Source organism: Cebus imitator, unplaced genomic scaffold, assembly GCF_001604975.1.
Source record: "Cebus imitator isolate Cc_AM_T3 unplaced genomic scaffold, Cebus_imitator-1.0 Scaffold13, whole genome shotgun sequence".
In the NCBI taxonomy this organism is placed as follows: Eukaryota; Metazoa; Chordata; class Mammalia; order Primates; family Cebidae; genus Cebus; species Cebus imitator.
The window spans coordinates 8,086,656-8,102,832 of record NW_016107328.1 but is presented as its reverse complement, the minus strand read 5'-3'; the positions used below and the strand labels follow the sequence as shown (position 1 = coordinate 8,102,832).

Sequence of the window (16,177 nt, the reverse complement as noted above, 5' to 3'; positions counted from 1 at the left end):
ACACTCTTAACCCTTTCCATGCCAGCACATTCTATACATAGCATTCATTCACTCATTTGCTCACTTAGCAAACATACCTGGTAGAGCCCAAACATTGCAGTAGGTACTAGACATATGAACAAGTTCAAATATTTTCTTCAGATTCCTATCACCTGTCATATAAATGTCAAGGCCCTTTGCCTATGATTCAAAAATCTCTGCATTTACTTGTTTCAACCTGCTTTTATACCCTTAAACTTTTTCTCCCCTTTTTCTTCTTTTCTTTAAGAAACAAGTTCTTGCAATGTTACCCAGGATAGATTTTAACTCTTAGGCTCAAGGGATCTTTCTGCCTCAGTCTCCTGGTTAGCAGGAACTGTAGGTGCATGCCACATACCCAGCTCAACCTGCTTTTTAATTCTTTCTCTTACTACATGGTATTATGAACTCTAAGCTCCAGGTCAGCCAGTCTTCTCTTGTGTCTGTGCCTTCACTTTAGCAGTCCTCTTCCAGGTGTGCCCCCCATCATGATTTCACTTGTTCAAACCTAATATTCAGTGGGGGTTCCTGGTGTTGCTGCTTTTGTGAAACTCTCCTGACTATCCCTCCAAAGGACCCTTGTTGCTTAATATCTGAAAGTATATAATTCAAACTGCTAGTTATCTTTTAAGCATATAGGAAAAACAACATGATTTCAAGGTAGTTAAATGAAAAGAGAGAAAGATATTGACTTATATGTTCTCTTACCCTCCATAGAATCTAATACAATCTTACTCAACAAATACTTGCCTATTTATTGTTGAAGCCATATAATAATACATAAAAATGGAAAGTGATGTGTTGTCGGGGTTATTCCAGTAGTATATTGCTTTCCTCTTATTTATTTATTTTTTTGGATGACCTAAGACACCAACTTGGTTCAAACTCTTCTCAAAAATGATCTTTCCAACTTGGCTCCTGTGGAGCCATCATCCTTCTTCTGTGCTTGCTACAGAAATACAGGATTGCCTTCTCTAGTCTGGGGAGCACAGTAACAGGTAGCGGAAAGAGCTGCAGCTTTGCACAGAAAACTAGATCTGAGTTCTAATCCTCCTTGCAAATTGTTTGACTCTAGAAATATCTTGCCTTTCTGAACTTCAAGTTCCTCTTCTATAAAGCAGAATCAACAAAACCCATTATAGGGCTGTTGTGAAAATAAAATATGATACTATATGAATATAGTACCTATTTTGCTCACTACACAGTAGGTGAATCACTAAATCATAGCTATTATTTATATGAACCATGGATGCTATAGTGTTCTGTATCTTCTAGGGCTCTGGAAGAACCACTAAACTTACAGGGATGCATACCAGCCTGCTGCGTAGTGGGCTCTTGTAGACTTTAATTTTGGGAGCTGTCCAGCATGCAGACTCCTTCCTGGTTGGTACAGAGCCTCTTTTTTGTGGTATTGTTAGAGAATAGTGGCCTCTACTTATCACAGATGTCAGAGACTTTAAATCCTCCCTCTCTTCATCTCTAGGTTGATAGAGTTTAGCAAATACCCAGAGTTTGGCCCATTATATTCCTCAGCCACCTTGCCTCTGGGTTTTGAATCCTGACTGTGTGACTTGCTTCTGGGATTTTGAAGCCTGAACCTATGTCCCAAAGCTAAATACGCACATAAAATTTATTCACAGTACAGGCAGCTGCAGAATGGTATTCAGCGATTTTCTTCCTTCTTCCTACAAGATTATTGTTGAGCTTCCTCTTCTTTTATCATCCAGACTGCTATATAGGGTTCTTGTTTTCTAAGTCTTCTGTTGCTGTGAATATCTGATAAACTTCCAGTAAGTCACCAACCCCTCTTTCCCAATTTTTTTTTGCATATGTAACTTGAAACCAAGAACTCAGAGTGACATACTACATGTCGCAGACACTTCATTCAATGAAAAAGGATCCATGATGCATTGGCCTCCCTTTGATCTTGTCCCTGTGACTGGCTGCAAGGGTAGGTGAGGTCTTCTGCTGTCATTTTTTTGTGTGTGTGTCCTAGTTTCCATTGTTTTTAAGGAACCCTAGAGCCAGAAAGACTGTTGAGGTGCCCTCTAGCTAAACCATTGGCTTTCGAGCCAGCTCCTGTCTATTTTCACAGGATGACATTTCTCACCTTGAATTGTTCACATGTTCCAGTTTTTCCCCTCCTTTTTTAGAAGAATGGCTCAGCCAATGAAATTCTGGCACCTTCTCTTTCAACACCTGAACAAGTTATCAGGAGATAAAGACTCTCATGTAAACTTTGCTGTCAATAGTCTTTGTGTAAGCCGGTTCATCTCTTTGTCCTTCAGTCTTCTCACCTATAAACTAGGCTAGGTACCAGCAGAGGGTCATTTTGAGGGGGAAATTTTAAAAAATTGTCATGGTAGACTGGAAGTAATAAGCAGATGGCACCCTGAATATTTTTCACAGAGCAATGATAATAAATGGTAACAACATTAGGAAAGAGTGGGTGACTTTTGGGTTTGGATATTAGCCATAGAGAATTGTGCGTTGAGTGGCAGTGATGGGCTGGGGGCTGGACAAAAGCTACGGTTTTTCTTAATCAGGTAGTGACCTCTTCTGGGGAAAGAAATAGTCTAGCAGGGCCTCAGCATTAGGAGACACGTACAACGTTTGTACCAAGGCAACCAATGATAGAGAGGATGGTCCCCAGAGGGAAAACCTCTCTGGTTAGTTGTTTGCCCTGGGCAGCCAGGTGGAAAACAAAAATAAATGAACTGAAACTAAAAATCACTTTCCGGGTAGCCTTACCCAAAAGAGCCTTACCCTCATTGAAACAGAGCTTATGAAACCTTGTGGGCCTGTATATGCATTGTCGTGAAGCTACTGTCCGTGCAAGCTGGCCAGATCCAAGAACCCAAGGTTGGTTTTTAGGGAGAATGGTTCAAAAAATGTCCAGATGGGATATGTATGTGTGTGCATTCCTAACTGGAGGGGAAAAGAAGGACTCTTTCAGACAGGCAAGGCAAGATTCAGGTGGATGGTGATACATCGAAGAGGGAGCAGCTTTTGCTCAATGGTCCTTTAGGGGGTAGAAAAGGCTCAGGTTCCTACTGTAGTCTTGTCAATTAAACCAGAGTAGTACAAACCGTAAAAGATTTTTTTTTTTCTCTACCACACACCACTGTATTCATCTGCTACTTAAAGGTCTTGGAAGGAGGAAGAAAGAAAACCTCCAGGAAGTCTTCTTGGTGACTTCAGCAACAATTGTATTCCCCTTTTCTTGCTACCTACAGGACTTAAATTGTGCTAGAGAATGGAACATGAAATCAGACAGGTTCTGTCTTGAAGAGTGCTGCATGACATTACCGAAGATACAAGCTATTGCTTCCACTTAGACCCATGGGCAGCAAGGTGCAGGGCTGATGAAAACCATATTGTCTTATCTATTTTTGAGTAGCATGAAAAGAATGGGTGTCAGAGGTGAAGGGACTTGCTCAAGGCCAACTCAGAAACATATGGGCATGGCTCTCATTAGAAATGGAACTTCTGACTGTCTTTTTTGTTTTGTTTTGTTTTCTGTTAGCAGTTATTCCTCTTCCACCTTTCTCCAGCCCCGCACTGCATTTTTTTTATTGCATTTTAGGTTTTGGGATATATGTGAAGAACATGCAAGATTGTTGCATAGGTACCCACATGCAGTGTGATTTGCTGCCTTCCTCCCCATCACCTATATCTGGCATTTCTCCCCATGCTATCTCTCCCCAACTCCCCACCCCCCGCTGTCCCTCCCCTATTTCCCCCTGACAGACCCCAGGGTGTGATGCTCCCCTCCCTGTGTCCATGTGTTCTCATTGTTTAACACCCGCCTATGAGTGAAAACATGTGGTGCTTTTCTGTTCTTGTGTCAGTTTGCTGAGCATATTAAATCAATTAGTCACCTTCTCTTAATATTACCTGCATATTAGATTGATTAATAATAGGGTAGCTACAATTTAAGCAACTACCACTGGATAGTCTCTGTCCATTCATGCATTCAACAAATATTTATTGGGTGCCTACCTTGGGCTAGGCACTGGAGATACAATAGCAAGCAAAAATGACAAACTCAGCCATTGTCAAAAATGTCATCAACAAAGATATAATGATGTAGTAAGGGGTTATGATGGTAAGGGTGTGGTTATTATTCCAGGGAGAGCTTCCTGAAGGAAGTGAAAATTCTCTTCATGTGTAGCTCAGGCCTAAAAATCTCAGTGTCATCCTTGACTTCTCTCATTTTCTTACACCCTATATCCTATCCATCAGCAAATCTGATTGGTTCTGAATTTGAAATATTCAGAACCCGCCTGCTCCTTACCACCTCTGCTGCCATCCTCCTTTGCACAAACACTTTTCGTCTCTTTTCTGTATTGCTGGGATATGGTGTCTCTGCTTTCACTCTTGTCTCCTCATGCTCAAATGTATTTTGACAATACTAGGTCAAAATAAATTTCCAAGTCTTATACTGCTGCAGGACTTCTCAGAGGCTTTCATATGCTAACTAAGGTACTGACTTTCCAAGAAATGGGTGCAGTATACAGCATATTATAGTCATTTGACCATAGGACTCTTTTCCTATAGTGCATTTCACACAACTGCTGTTCCATGGAAGCCATTCTGGAAAACACAGAAAATATTTAAGCAAATATTAATACATCACATGAAGTGTTATTATTCCACAGGAGAACACGATGGGACATGGAACCACCTACAACAGTTTCATAGAACAGGGGGTCAGGTTTACTGAGTTCTAGCTGTGGTTACCTTTTCCTGACCTGTGCAGCGTTCAAGTTATTTAATGTTTCTTGGTTTCCTCATCTGTGAAACATAAACAATAATTCCTGTACTGTCTACTTTACCAGGCTATTGGAAGAATCAAATCAAATAAAAAATGTTAAAGTAAGAGCATCCGTTTCCCTCCACTACACCAAACATGAACTAAATCCAACACCATTACTGTGCTAGTGTGGACACTTAGAAAATCATTAGTATTTTCAGTTACACGATCTCTGCACTTAATCATTGAGAACAAATTAACATTTGCTTTATTTATTTAAGCAACCAGGAGTAAAACCCAAAGAGTTGCTGGCTGTTGGCTGGAAATCAAACAAAGAATTAATTGGAGCTAAGGCTGTGGAGAGTGCCAGTCTGTGACATTCACGGAAGAAAGCAAGAAAAGTCTGGAGTGGCCTGGACTGCATAGCAGAAAGAAAAATCCCTGCAGGGACTGTGTGAAAAAGACTAGAGAGGTAAGAGAACCTGAAAATACAGCACTGCAGATAGAAAGCTGTAAAACTAGAATGACACTAACAAAGACTTTCTTATTACCTTAGCTGATAGTGGTGGCATAATGGCCCACACAGAATCATTGAATAGCATCAGCCATGGTAATTCAGGGAAAGCCAGTGGGGCAATTTGGAAACTCTAAGCTGGCAAAGTTCTGTGGTTTTTGTAAAGTGCCTATCCAGAGTACATGGTCCATTCATGCCAGGTCAGCAAGAAGCAGCTGCTGATGTGATGATGATTTCCCTTTTGGGCTAAACCTCAACAAAGTTCCCTTTTTCTCTAGTGCTTTTGGCTGTGACTGATGAAGTTGCCTTAGGCTCAGGATTCTGACACCCCGCAAAAGCAAAAATTGACAAATGGGATCTCATTAAACTTAAAAGCTTCTGCACAGTAAAAGAAACTATCAACAGAGTAAACAGACAACCTACAGAACACGAGAAAATATTTGTATACTATGTATCCAACAAAGGTCTAGTATCCAGTATCTTCAAGGAATTTAAACAAATCTTTGAGAAAAAAACAAACAACCTCATTAAAAAAATGGGCAAAGGACATGAACAGACACTTCAAAAGAAAACATATGAAGCCAACAAGCTTATGAAAAAAAAGCTCAATATCACTGATCATTAGAGAAATGTAAATCAAAGCCACAATGAGATACCATCTTACACCAGTCAGAATGGCTATTATTTAAAAAGTATAAAAATGGCCGGGTGCAGTGGCTCAGGCCTGTAATCCCAGCACTTTGGGAGGCTGAAGCAGGCAGATCATGAGTTCAAGAGATCGAGACCTTCCTGGCCAACATGGTGAAACCCTGTCTCTACTAAAAAATACAAAAATTAGTTGGGAGTGGTGGCATGTGCCTGTAGTCCCAGTTACCTGGGAGGCTGAGGCAGGACAATTGCTTGAACCCAGGAGGCAGAGATTGCAGTGAGCCGAGATTGTGCCACTGCACTCCAGCCTGGTGCCTGGTGACAGAGTAAGATTCTGTCTCAAAAGAAAAAAAAAAAGTATAAAAATAACCGACGATGGCAAAGTTGCAGAGAAAAAAGAATTATACACTGTCAGTGGAAGTGCGAATTAGTTCAATCATTGTGGAAGCAGTGTGGTGATTCCTCAAAGATCAAAACACAGAACTATCATTTAGCTCAGCAATCCCATTACTAGGTATATACCCAAAGGAATAGAAATCATTCTGCCATGAAGACACACACTCGCATATGTTCATTGCAACACTATTCATAATAGCAAAGACATGGAATCAAACTAGGTGCCCACTAATGGTAGGCTGGATAATGACAATGTTGTACATATACCCCATGGAATACTATGTGGCCATAAAAAGAATGAGATCATGTCCTTTGCAGGATCACAGAAGGAGGTGGCAGCCGTCATCAGCAAACTAACGCAAGAAGAGAAAATCAAATACGGCGTGTTCTCACTTGTAAGTGGGACCTAAGTGATGAGAACACATGGACGCAAATGGGAACAACAGCCAGTGGGGCCACTTGAGGGTGGAAGGTGGGAGGAGGGAGAGGATTAGAAGAAACAACTATTGAGTACTATGCTTGGTACCTGGATGATGAAATAATCTGTACAACAAACCCCGTGACAAGAGTTTGCCTATATAACAAACTTGCACATGTTCCCTTGAACCTAAAGTAAAAGTTGAAAAAAATAAATAAAAATAAAAGATTCTGATGCCTCAGACTAACTTACACTCAGTAAACACATTCTGATGTATTTGTGGGCCAAAGGTCCTAACGGAGTTGGTGATGATTATGATGATGATGATCATCATCATCGTATTGATAATGGTAATGGTAATAAAAAACAGCTTTCATATGGAGTCAGGTTTACTGAGAGTACATGAGATACAATGCTCTTTCAGAGGGACAAAGCAAGATTCGGAGGATGGTGAGGGAGAGGTCTAGAGGAGCAAGCTACTTTTGCCCAATGGTCATGCAGCAGCTTAAAAACCATACTACCATTCACCATTCTGAATGGTAATTGTCTGGCCCTCGTGGACTAACAGGTCTTGGAGGGCAGGGAGCATGTCTCATTCATTGTTATATCTCTAGTACCTGGTGTATAAAAAGTCTCAGAAAACAAACATTGATTGACTGAAGGAATAAATAAACATACGAATAGCTGTTTAATGTAGCCGATTAAAAGGAATTAGGTAAAATGTTTTCCATTACTTGTTTTCTGATTTGTGAAGAGTCATTATTTCTTCTGACAGTAAAAAAAAAATTAAAAAGCAAGAGGTAGATATCTTTTTAAAGTTTTGTCCTTCCATACTCATACATTGACCAATACAAATTAAACTACTGAAGGAGACAGAGCCAGTGTTTCCTGGCCAAATACTCTGCAATTAATTATTTCTATCATCTAGAATATGATTTGATTGGGTATTGATACAAGAGGGCAGAGCCTATGGTATATTCTCCGTTACATTCTGAACAGCTAAGAACTGTGCCTGCCACCCCACCCAGTAAGCACTCAATATTTTTAAAATAAATAAAGAAATGACTGCTAAATGTTCTTTCATTTTTGTTTTAAGCCCATTTATAAGGAAGTTTAAATCCAAAGCACTTTTTCCACCTACCCCTGGACCTTAACATTGAGCCTAGTGTCACAGGCAAGAACCCAACAGAACTAAAAGGTTTTTGTTTGTACAACGCTATTTGCCAGGATTACTAAGCAAACAGGAGAAATGGAACAAAATGATAAAAACAATTTGTGGTGCTTTCCTGTGGGATTTTTGGAGGTTTTTCAAAGCATGACTAGTGACTAATGTAATTGACTTTTGGAGGAGAAGGGGAAGAAAAATGGGCACCCAATTATGGACTTTGTCTCCTGTGAGGTTTGTGGTTCTGTCCAGTCTTTGCAAAACATCACTTTTTTAGAGTGGCCTGTAGCTGGGTACATAGGCCAATGGCATTCACTGGAAATACAGGGAGCCTGGACTTTCGCAGAAATGAGGGTTCATTATGTGACAGAATTCAGGTGGCAGCAGAGTCAAGGGACAGGGAGCAGTGGCTGAACTCAGGTGATCAGTGGTGGCACCTTGATTGCCTGGATTAGTAATAGACACAAACATTTGGGTAGCTGCTAGGTTTCTTACAACTAGAAGGACATAGCTCACAAAACAGGCTAACAGCTCATTCAGTTCGAGGTGAACATTATTGTTCCCATGTAGCAGCTGAGGAAACTGAGGCCTGGAAATTGCATTGAACTTGCTTGAGGTTACCCCACTAGGTTAATCAGGTCCAGATTTTGCATTTTCACTGTTGTGTCATGAGCTCTTTCATTACAGAAAAAAACTAAATAGCCTCAACTTTGGCCACTAGCCCAGAGATTGGGAATGATTCATAGTTATTCTCTAATTACTGGTTTACTCTGAAGCTTGCCTGCATCTCTGGGAAGCTCCTGGTATAGAGATACATTCAATAATTACAATAGTTTTTTTTTTTTTTTTTTTTTCCTGGGGGTTGTACAGTGAAGCCTAGCGAGAAAATGCAGGATAGTTGATCGCAGGGGCTTTAAAACCCCTGGAATTTTAACAACTCATAAATATTAAGCATTTGCTAAGGGCGAGGTAGAACTCTGAAGGCTCTATGTGAAGGAACTCCCCCAGTAGTTGCAATAACTTTGTGAGATATGCATTGTTATCATCTCCACTTAATGGTGATTGAGACTGAGGCTCAGAGAAATTGACCTGCCCAAGGTTACTCAGCTAGAAAGTGGAAGAGCTGAGCAGCAACTTCAGGTAGTTTGACCAATTCTTTTTGGCTGTGAAGGTGCCTGCTTAATAACAAAAAAACTATACTAGTGGTTCTTAAAATGGTGCTAGGACCAGCAGCATTGGCATCAATGGGTAAACTGGTAGAGATGCAAATTCTTGGCCTCACTCCAGACCTACTGAATCAGAAACTCTAGCAGTAGAGGCCAGAAATCTGAGTTTTAACAGCTTTTCAGTGGATGTTGATGCCCACTCAAGTTTGAGAACTGGACATACTAAATCACTGTGCTTTCTCAGAAGAAAGGACTTGTACAGAGTACTGACTGCACCAGACGAGCTTAGAGACTTGGGAAGATGTTCTTCCAAAAGATGCTATTACTTTGGGCTTTTGGACTATACATGAGAGAGTAGAGTGGAAGTAGAATCTGTTAAGAAAGAGTATGTGATGAGAGAAGGTAGTAGAAAGAGGTGACGTCACAACCACCTTCTGAGAATGTGATGTGTTTGTAGAACAAGTGTTGATTATCCACTAAGACTCACTGAGATCAAGTGACTCGGCCAAGGTCAGGTAATCAGTGACAAATGAATGCACTCAAACGCAGTCCCCTGACTCCTTAGAGAGTATGTGAAAGCTACATTTCCTCACTAGAGTAGGGTGAGGCATTAGCGGTTCAGTGAACCTCTGAATCATGAGAACCTCTCCTCATGATTTAGTAACTGTCACAACTTCTCCCGACTAGATGAGCTAGAATTGAAAGAAGAATGGAAAAGATAGGAATTTGGTGGTCCCAGGAAGGAGGGAAGACTAAGGGGAGAATTCAGAGAGAGGTGCTAAGGAGACAAGGATGTCTTTAAGTTACCGCTCTGGAACCCATGGCTGTCTCCTTACCTTGATCAGCATTGTCATCATTTATTGGGTTGCACATGCTCTAGCATGTTACCAACCAGAAAATACAACACAGGCGACCTTGACTTTAATTCACAACTTTGCTAGTGATCTCAAGCAGATTATTTCCTCATGTACAAAATGAAGATCATTAGAGTTCCAACCTCATGGGAATTGAGGGAGTTTTAAAAGAAAGAACGTAAGTAAAACCCCTAGTAGGTTGTCTTGCTCTTAATAAGTGCTGAATACACAGGCGCTGTGTTGTTGTTATTATCTTATCCAAAGGCTGGTTCACAGGGCAAGGCAGCCATGGACATAAAAGGATGCCTCAGTGAGTGAGGATGATGATTTAGCTGTTTGTGGACACATAAATCTCCCACTACTTGTCCATTGCCATTTTAATCTCTACTCCCTTATCCATCACCTCTGCCTTCTCAGATCCTCACTCAGAGAGAGTGGTCTTAAGAAAGGACCCCTTCAATCTCTTGTTCCTAGAGAGGTCATGGGTGCATCTCATTTATTTCACTGTATCACCCAACTCTGCATGCAGCATCCAGGGCATCAGGGCACCTGGACACCAGCTGCCAGGAGATGACAGGTAGACAGAGAGGAATGCTTTCAAAAAATGTCATCTGGACATTCCTTCCAATTGATTGCTTAGCAGATTCACGGCAAAACAAAGTTTTCTGGACCCTGTTACCTCCTTTGTTTACTTAAATGACACTAATATTTATTGATCAATTGCAATAGAACAAGTGTTATATGATACTTTAAAAATGTTTTTTCATTCAAATGTTGTGATGATATTTGTAAAGTGAGTATAATTATTTCCACTTTATAAATGAGGTAAATAGTAATGGATATTGGAATCAGGATTTAAATCACATTTCTGGCTCCAATTAAGTCTTTTATCAGTTAATGTCTTAAATGGCTGCTTCCTCCTAAAAAATGAATATCTTGATAAGGAGGCCCCTTGGCAAGGTACATGGAGGAAAGTTTTGTAGGGAAGGAGCCTGATTCCCCTGAATTAAAGACATCTTTCTGCTCACACTGGTATATAATTTGGATCCTCTCCATTCTCTGGCCATATCTTCGTGATTATGCCTTTTTACTTAGCCTTGTAAATGGACAATAACTCTACTCAGAGTCAAATTAAGGGGTGAGCTAGACAGGAAGTTGCCAGGGGATTGATTCTATAATAGGCTCTAATACATCACTGGAAATTTAATGACATGGAACAGTTTATTTATTAATATTCCATGCACAGAGAATTCTGCTTGGAAGAAATGTTTGATAAGACACTGAAGGTGGAAAGAGGTACAGGACAGTTATTTTCTAGGGATGGTGGATCAGGCCAGGGCCAGGATGGTATGCAAATCTGGGCCAGAGCAGAATCGTTTGAGAGGACAAAGGGGAGGCTGAGGTTGCTACCAACAAGCTACTTTCTCTGATTTTCCCACACATCACAGATGGCCAAACAGTTAAAAACATATTTTCTTGAAGGCGCACTGAATCATTCCCCTGTCCAGGGTGCTCCCACCCCTGAGTGAAGTCCTGATGCTGCTCAGAATGCTGCATAGGCCCTCATGCTCTCATATTCATTTCTCTTTTTCCTTCTCTTTCTCATTCTCTGGGTGTTGCTGTGCAGTGTTCCATTCTGATCTCCAGCTCTAGGTCATTTTCTATCACAGAACAACACCTGCAGCTTGGACAAGAACAACAGAATGTGTGATGGGCAATGGTGAGACCTGAGAGACAGAGACAGAGAAGGCTGGGTTCCAGGACATTTCTAGCATCAAGAAGAGGAGGTCGAAATTTAGAATCTCTTGCTCTGCCTCTTCCTACATGTCTTGACCAAGATTCTTGAGCTCATCCATGAAACAATATGAAAAGCAAACATTGTTTGAACACTTAACTATTATAGGCACTATTCTCAGTACTTTATGTGTTTATGAAAATAATTCTCCTAATAACCCCAAAATATATTTACTTTTATAATCCCCATTTTAAACATGAGAAAATGGAGGCACAGAGAGGTTGAGTAACTTGTTCAAGTTCACACATCCAGCAAACAGAGTTCAAATGCAAGTATTTTGGTGCCAGAAGTTTCATTCTCAACTACTTTGTGATACTGCCTCTCTGAAGGGGACAAAAAGCATTGGTGAAAGTGAAATAAGTCAGGTATCTAAAATCTTTTTAGACATTGAAATTGTTTGAGTGTGAGTACTATTATTAGCCCTCCCCACCTCCTATATCTCTGCTATTGGCAGAAATAAAAATATGCATCCAGAGATGCCTAGAAGGGAACAGAACTCACCCAGGTGGCGCATGCAGATGGAGAAGGGGCTGCCCCTTTTGCCAAAGAGTGAAGAGAGATTCGAGTGCTGTTCACCATTGTGCTCTTGGTATTTAGCCCATGCCCAACATGCAGTAGGGCATCAGGTAATAGTCACTAAATAAGTCTGAGTTTGGATCCTTGCTCTTTCTTGGTGAGTTAATGAAGTTTTCTAAGCTCCATGTTCCTTTCATTTCAGAATTACGAGGTTGGGTAACGACTTCAGTGGTCCTGAGACCTAAATCTAGATAAACGTAGATTTTGAATAACGGATGATAATTGCTGATATTGTTATTCTAGGCCAGTGGCCAACAATCTTTTCCTGTAAATGACCAGGTAAAAAATATTTTAGACTTTGTGGAGTAGACTGTCCCTGTCACAGAAACTCAATGCTGCCATTGTAGTGTGAACAGCCATAGACAATTCATAAACAAGTAGGCATGGCTGTGCTCCAATAAAACTTTATTTACAAAAAGAGGTGGTAGACGGGATGTGGCCCTTGGTTTGTAGTTTGCTGACCTCTGTATTCTATGGTCTAAGCAGTGAGAATCTGAAAGGTGCTAAGCCACATTAACAGACTGAAAATGTTCTTAAACTTTCTAGACAAAGCTCATCTCTTCATTCCTTTCCAGTGTTAAGGATGAGCAATACTTTCCTGGCAGGGGAATCTGTGTTCTCCAAGTGTATGCTTGTTTGTAATATTTCTTTAACAGGTGTGAGTGGTGAGAACCCTTCCTCCACATATTTTCCTTCTAACTTCTTGTTTCCTGGTAACTGTGCACCTTCTCCACATACCTCTAGAGCTAGCCAGTGGTGAGAACACAAAGAATTTGGGAGGTCGGACCTTTGCTTGACTCCCAAATAGAACCTTAGTAATATGGTATATTTATCTAGAATAAGTGGTGTCCTGAAAAATATATTAAAAAGATGGTGATTTAAAAAAAAATGTGGTAGTGCCTTGGAAAAAGAACAACGTGAAATATTATATTTTATATGTTAAAGAGAATGAGCCAAATGTGCTTTGGGGTATACAGAGAGAGAGAACATCAGTAGTTTTTCAGTGTTTACTGTTTCTCAATTATCTAAGAGGGGCCTGAGACACCACAAGTTGATGGTTCATCCAGAACCACAGGGGATGGGTAACTGTGGCTCCCCATGGGAACATCAGGGGGCTCTTAAAACAAGAAGGGGGAAGAATGAGACTTAAACACTGCATTTGGTTCTGGTAAATATGAGGTGGCTCTCCAACCTTACTCTTTTGAGCATCTGTTTTCTCTCCTATGCTGATGAAAATAATGTGAAAAGCACTTTGCTCATTGCCTGGCACAAGCTAGATCTAGAATAAGTGGAAACTGTAAGTTTTCATTTGGTTTGTTGATATTATTAATGAAATCTGACACTTCTTAAATCTTAACAAACATTAGGCCTATCTGAGCTGATCACATACTTACTGGACTCCGATGCATGTCACCTTTCGATGTCATTGGCAACCCACATCCTGTCCATCCTTCTGTTTGTTCTTCCATTCTTCAAGGTTCAGCAATGTTTCTCCTCATGGCTGCATTATGGCTGCATCACCCCCATGCATTCTGTATTCTCAGAACATCATCTCCTACAAGAAGAAAGGGGAAGAGGTGGCAAAAGGGCCTCTTCTCCTATGCTTGTCTTTCTATTTGGGAGGAGAGTATTTCCAAGAAGACCCCTTTCAGACTTTCCCTTACATGCCATTGACCAGAAGTGTGTCACATATCCAGCTGTAAACAAATGGCTGGCAAAGTGAGTAGGTAACTACGGTTGGCTGAGAAGACTCAGGATTCAGCCATGGGACCAAAACAAGGAAGGAGGGCGAGTAGCCAGTGTAGCACAGGGCCTGATGAAAAGGGTACTTCCTTTCTCAATCCCTCCCTTTTCCTTGAGAAACACGTATGTTGTTTTCAGCAGTTCCTAACAGAGTGCCTGGCCGAAAATGGCACTCCATATATATTTTTGGTGGATAAATAATGACTAAATAAGTAATGAATAGAATTTTCTTCTTTTTGTCTTTTTTTTTTTTTCACCTAGACCTCTGGTTTCCGCTTTTCTGAGTCTGGGTTAGGCAGCCATGGTATTCTTCCAGTCTGAAGATGACTTTCTAAATTTGCTAACATGGGAAGGATTGAATACGGCCTGTCACACTGTCCACATTCATCCTTTGATATAAGTTGGCCAGTGTGGTCAAAGACAGGCCAGCGTGGGTGAGGCTGATGGCATACTCAAGGGCTGCATGCACAGACGTGACCAAGCCCTTTGTAAGCAAGATTGGAAGTCGAGATACGCCTGTTCCCTTTAATCATCTCTTTGGGCAGTTTCCTATCACTTTTCAAGCTCCCCCATTAGAATGTCAGCAAAATAACAGGGATCTGCAGAAAAAAAATATTAAGAGAAATGATTTGAAATGCACTAAGCACTTTGGAAGCATTAGTTGTCAAACCTTTAACGAGATAATTATAAATGCCCTTTACTTAGTGCATAGCTCAAATGATCTACAACACATTTTTAGGTATCACTTTGTTGATCTAGTTTGAATGAAGCACTGGAAAACATTTCTTTACATAAGTGGTTATTCTGGATTATTTGTGGCTTCAGTCCTGTTTACCCCCATTGCGAGGCCAAAATGAGAATTTTTGTGCTCATATCTGGAATGCTCAGGGGAATAAGATAGAATGGCAGAGTGGTTGTCTAATCTGACTTGAATCTGTTCGCTATCACTTATTAGTGTGACACATTGGGCAAATGGCTTAATGTCTCCAACCTCAGTGTCCTCATCTGCAAAACTGGGCAATACTCGAGGGTGGTTCTGGCATGGTGCATGGCACATTGTAAGGGTGAAATAAATGCTATCTTGAATTGCTTTTGACATGTTATATTCTTCAGTTTATCACTGAAACATACTTTTTATAAAGACAACTGTAGTTGTCACCTTTGAAATATAGATTATGCCATGTGGCTATCCCAATGTCAGCCCATCCAACAACAGTTCACCAATGTTGTAAGGAGGTTTCTAAAGCCTTGGAATGGCCCTGGGCACTTGGATTATATTAAGCAACTGATGAGGCCTCATGCCACAGAAAACTTTGACCCAACAATTAAGGTGGTTTAAAAACACTCAAGAAATAGGTCTTTCTTTGCTATGCAAAAATTAGTTTCTTTAATTTAAATGGACTGATTATGTTACTCAAAATTGTCACTTCAGGTTTTTTGAATTGATTGTGTCCTGCAGTTGGTGTGAAACATGAAATCATATAACGCTGCAGCGTGAAGTGCCTATAAAGCCAGGAGCTGGGCAGTGTTGGTTCACCATACCTGTTCACTAACATCGTGGCACTTCACACAGGTCATCTCACTGTGCTGGGACTCAGCTTTCTGATCTCTGAAGGGAGCAGTCATTCATGTTGTTGAGCTGGTTATTCCAGAGTAAAAGATAAAAATATTTCATCATAGCAATTATTGTTTGCTGTGGTATTTGAGGAGTTTTTTCAGAAATCAGAAATTTCTTGGGCAAAGGGTATGAGAATTGTTGTTTTTCTATGATCAATTATTTCCAACTCTCTGAAGCTGCGTTAAAAAAACAAAAAACAAAACACTGTGATTATCTGAAAGTCTGAATGAACTAATGTGGAAGTTTGGGCCCTCTGAGAAGCACACAGAGAGGGTAGGATTAACTGTGAAGGAAATTTATTGGAGGAAACACCTGTGAAGAAAAAGAGAGGAAGTAGGAAAAGGCAGGGAGGCTTCAGACCTGCTGCGGGTCTCACATCTGTGAAAGGAGAGGAGGAGGAAAAAAAATTTAGTGGCAGAGTCTCAGACTGTAGTACAGCTCTAAATTCTAGTATTTGGCATGATCAGAGGGAGTTCTTGAGCCTGTCTGAATACTTTCATGCCTTAAAAC

General features: G+C 40.6%; 1 long non-coding RNA gene across 1 annotated transcript in view; it reads left to right on the top strand.

Moving 5' to 3' along the window:
- LOC108283870 overlaps window positions 1-15,479 on the top strand; it is a 434,667-nt gene extending 419,188 nt beyond the window's left edge. Inside the window, exons 12-14 of the long non-coding RNA XR_005195792.1 lie at window positions 1,866-2,880; window positions 5,056-5,246; window positions 6,651-15,479. This is a non-coding gene — a long non-coding RNA (uncharacterized LOC108283870). The remainder of the gene's footprint in view (window positions 1-1,865; window positions 2,881-5,055; window positions 5,247-6,650) is intronic.
- The last annotated feature ends 698 nt before the right edge of the window (window positions 15,480-16,177 follow it).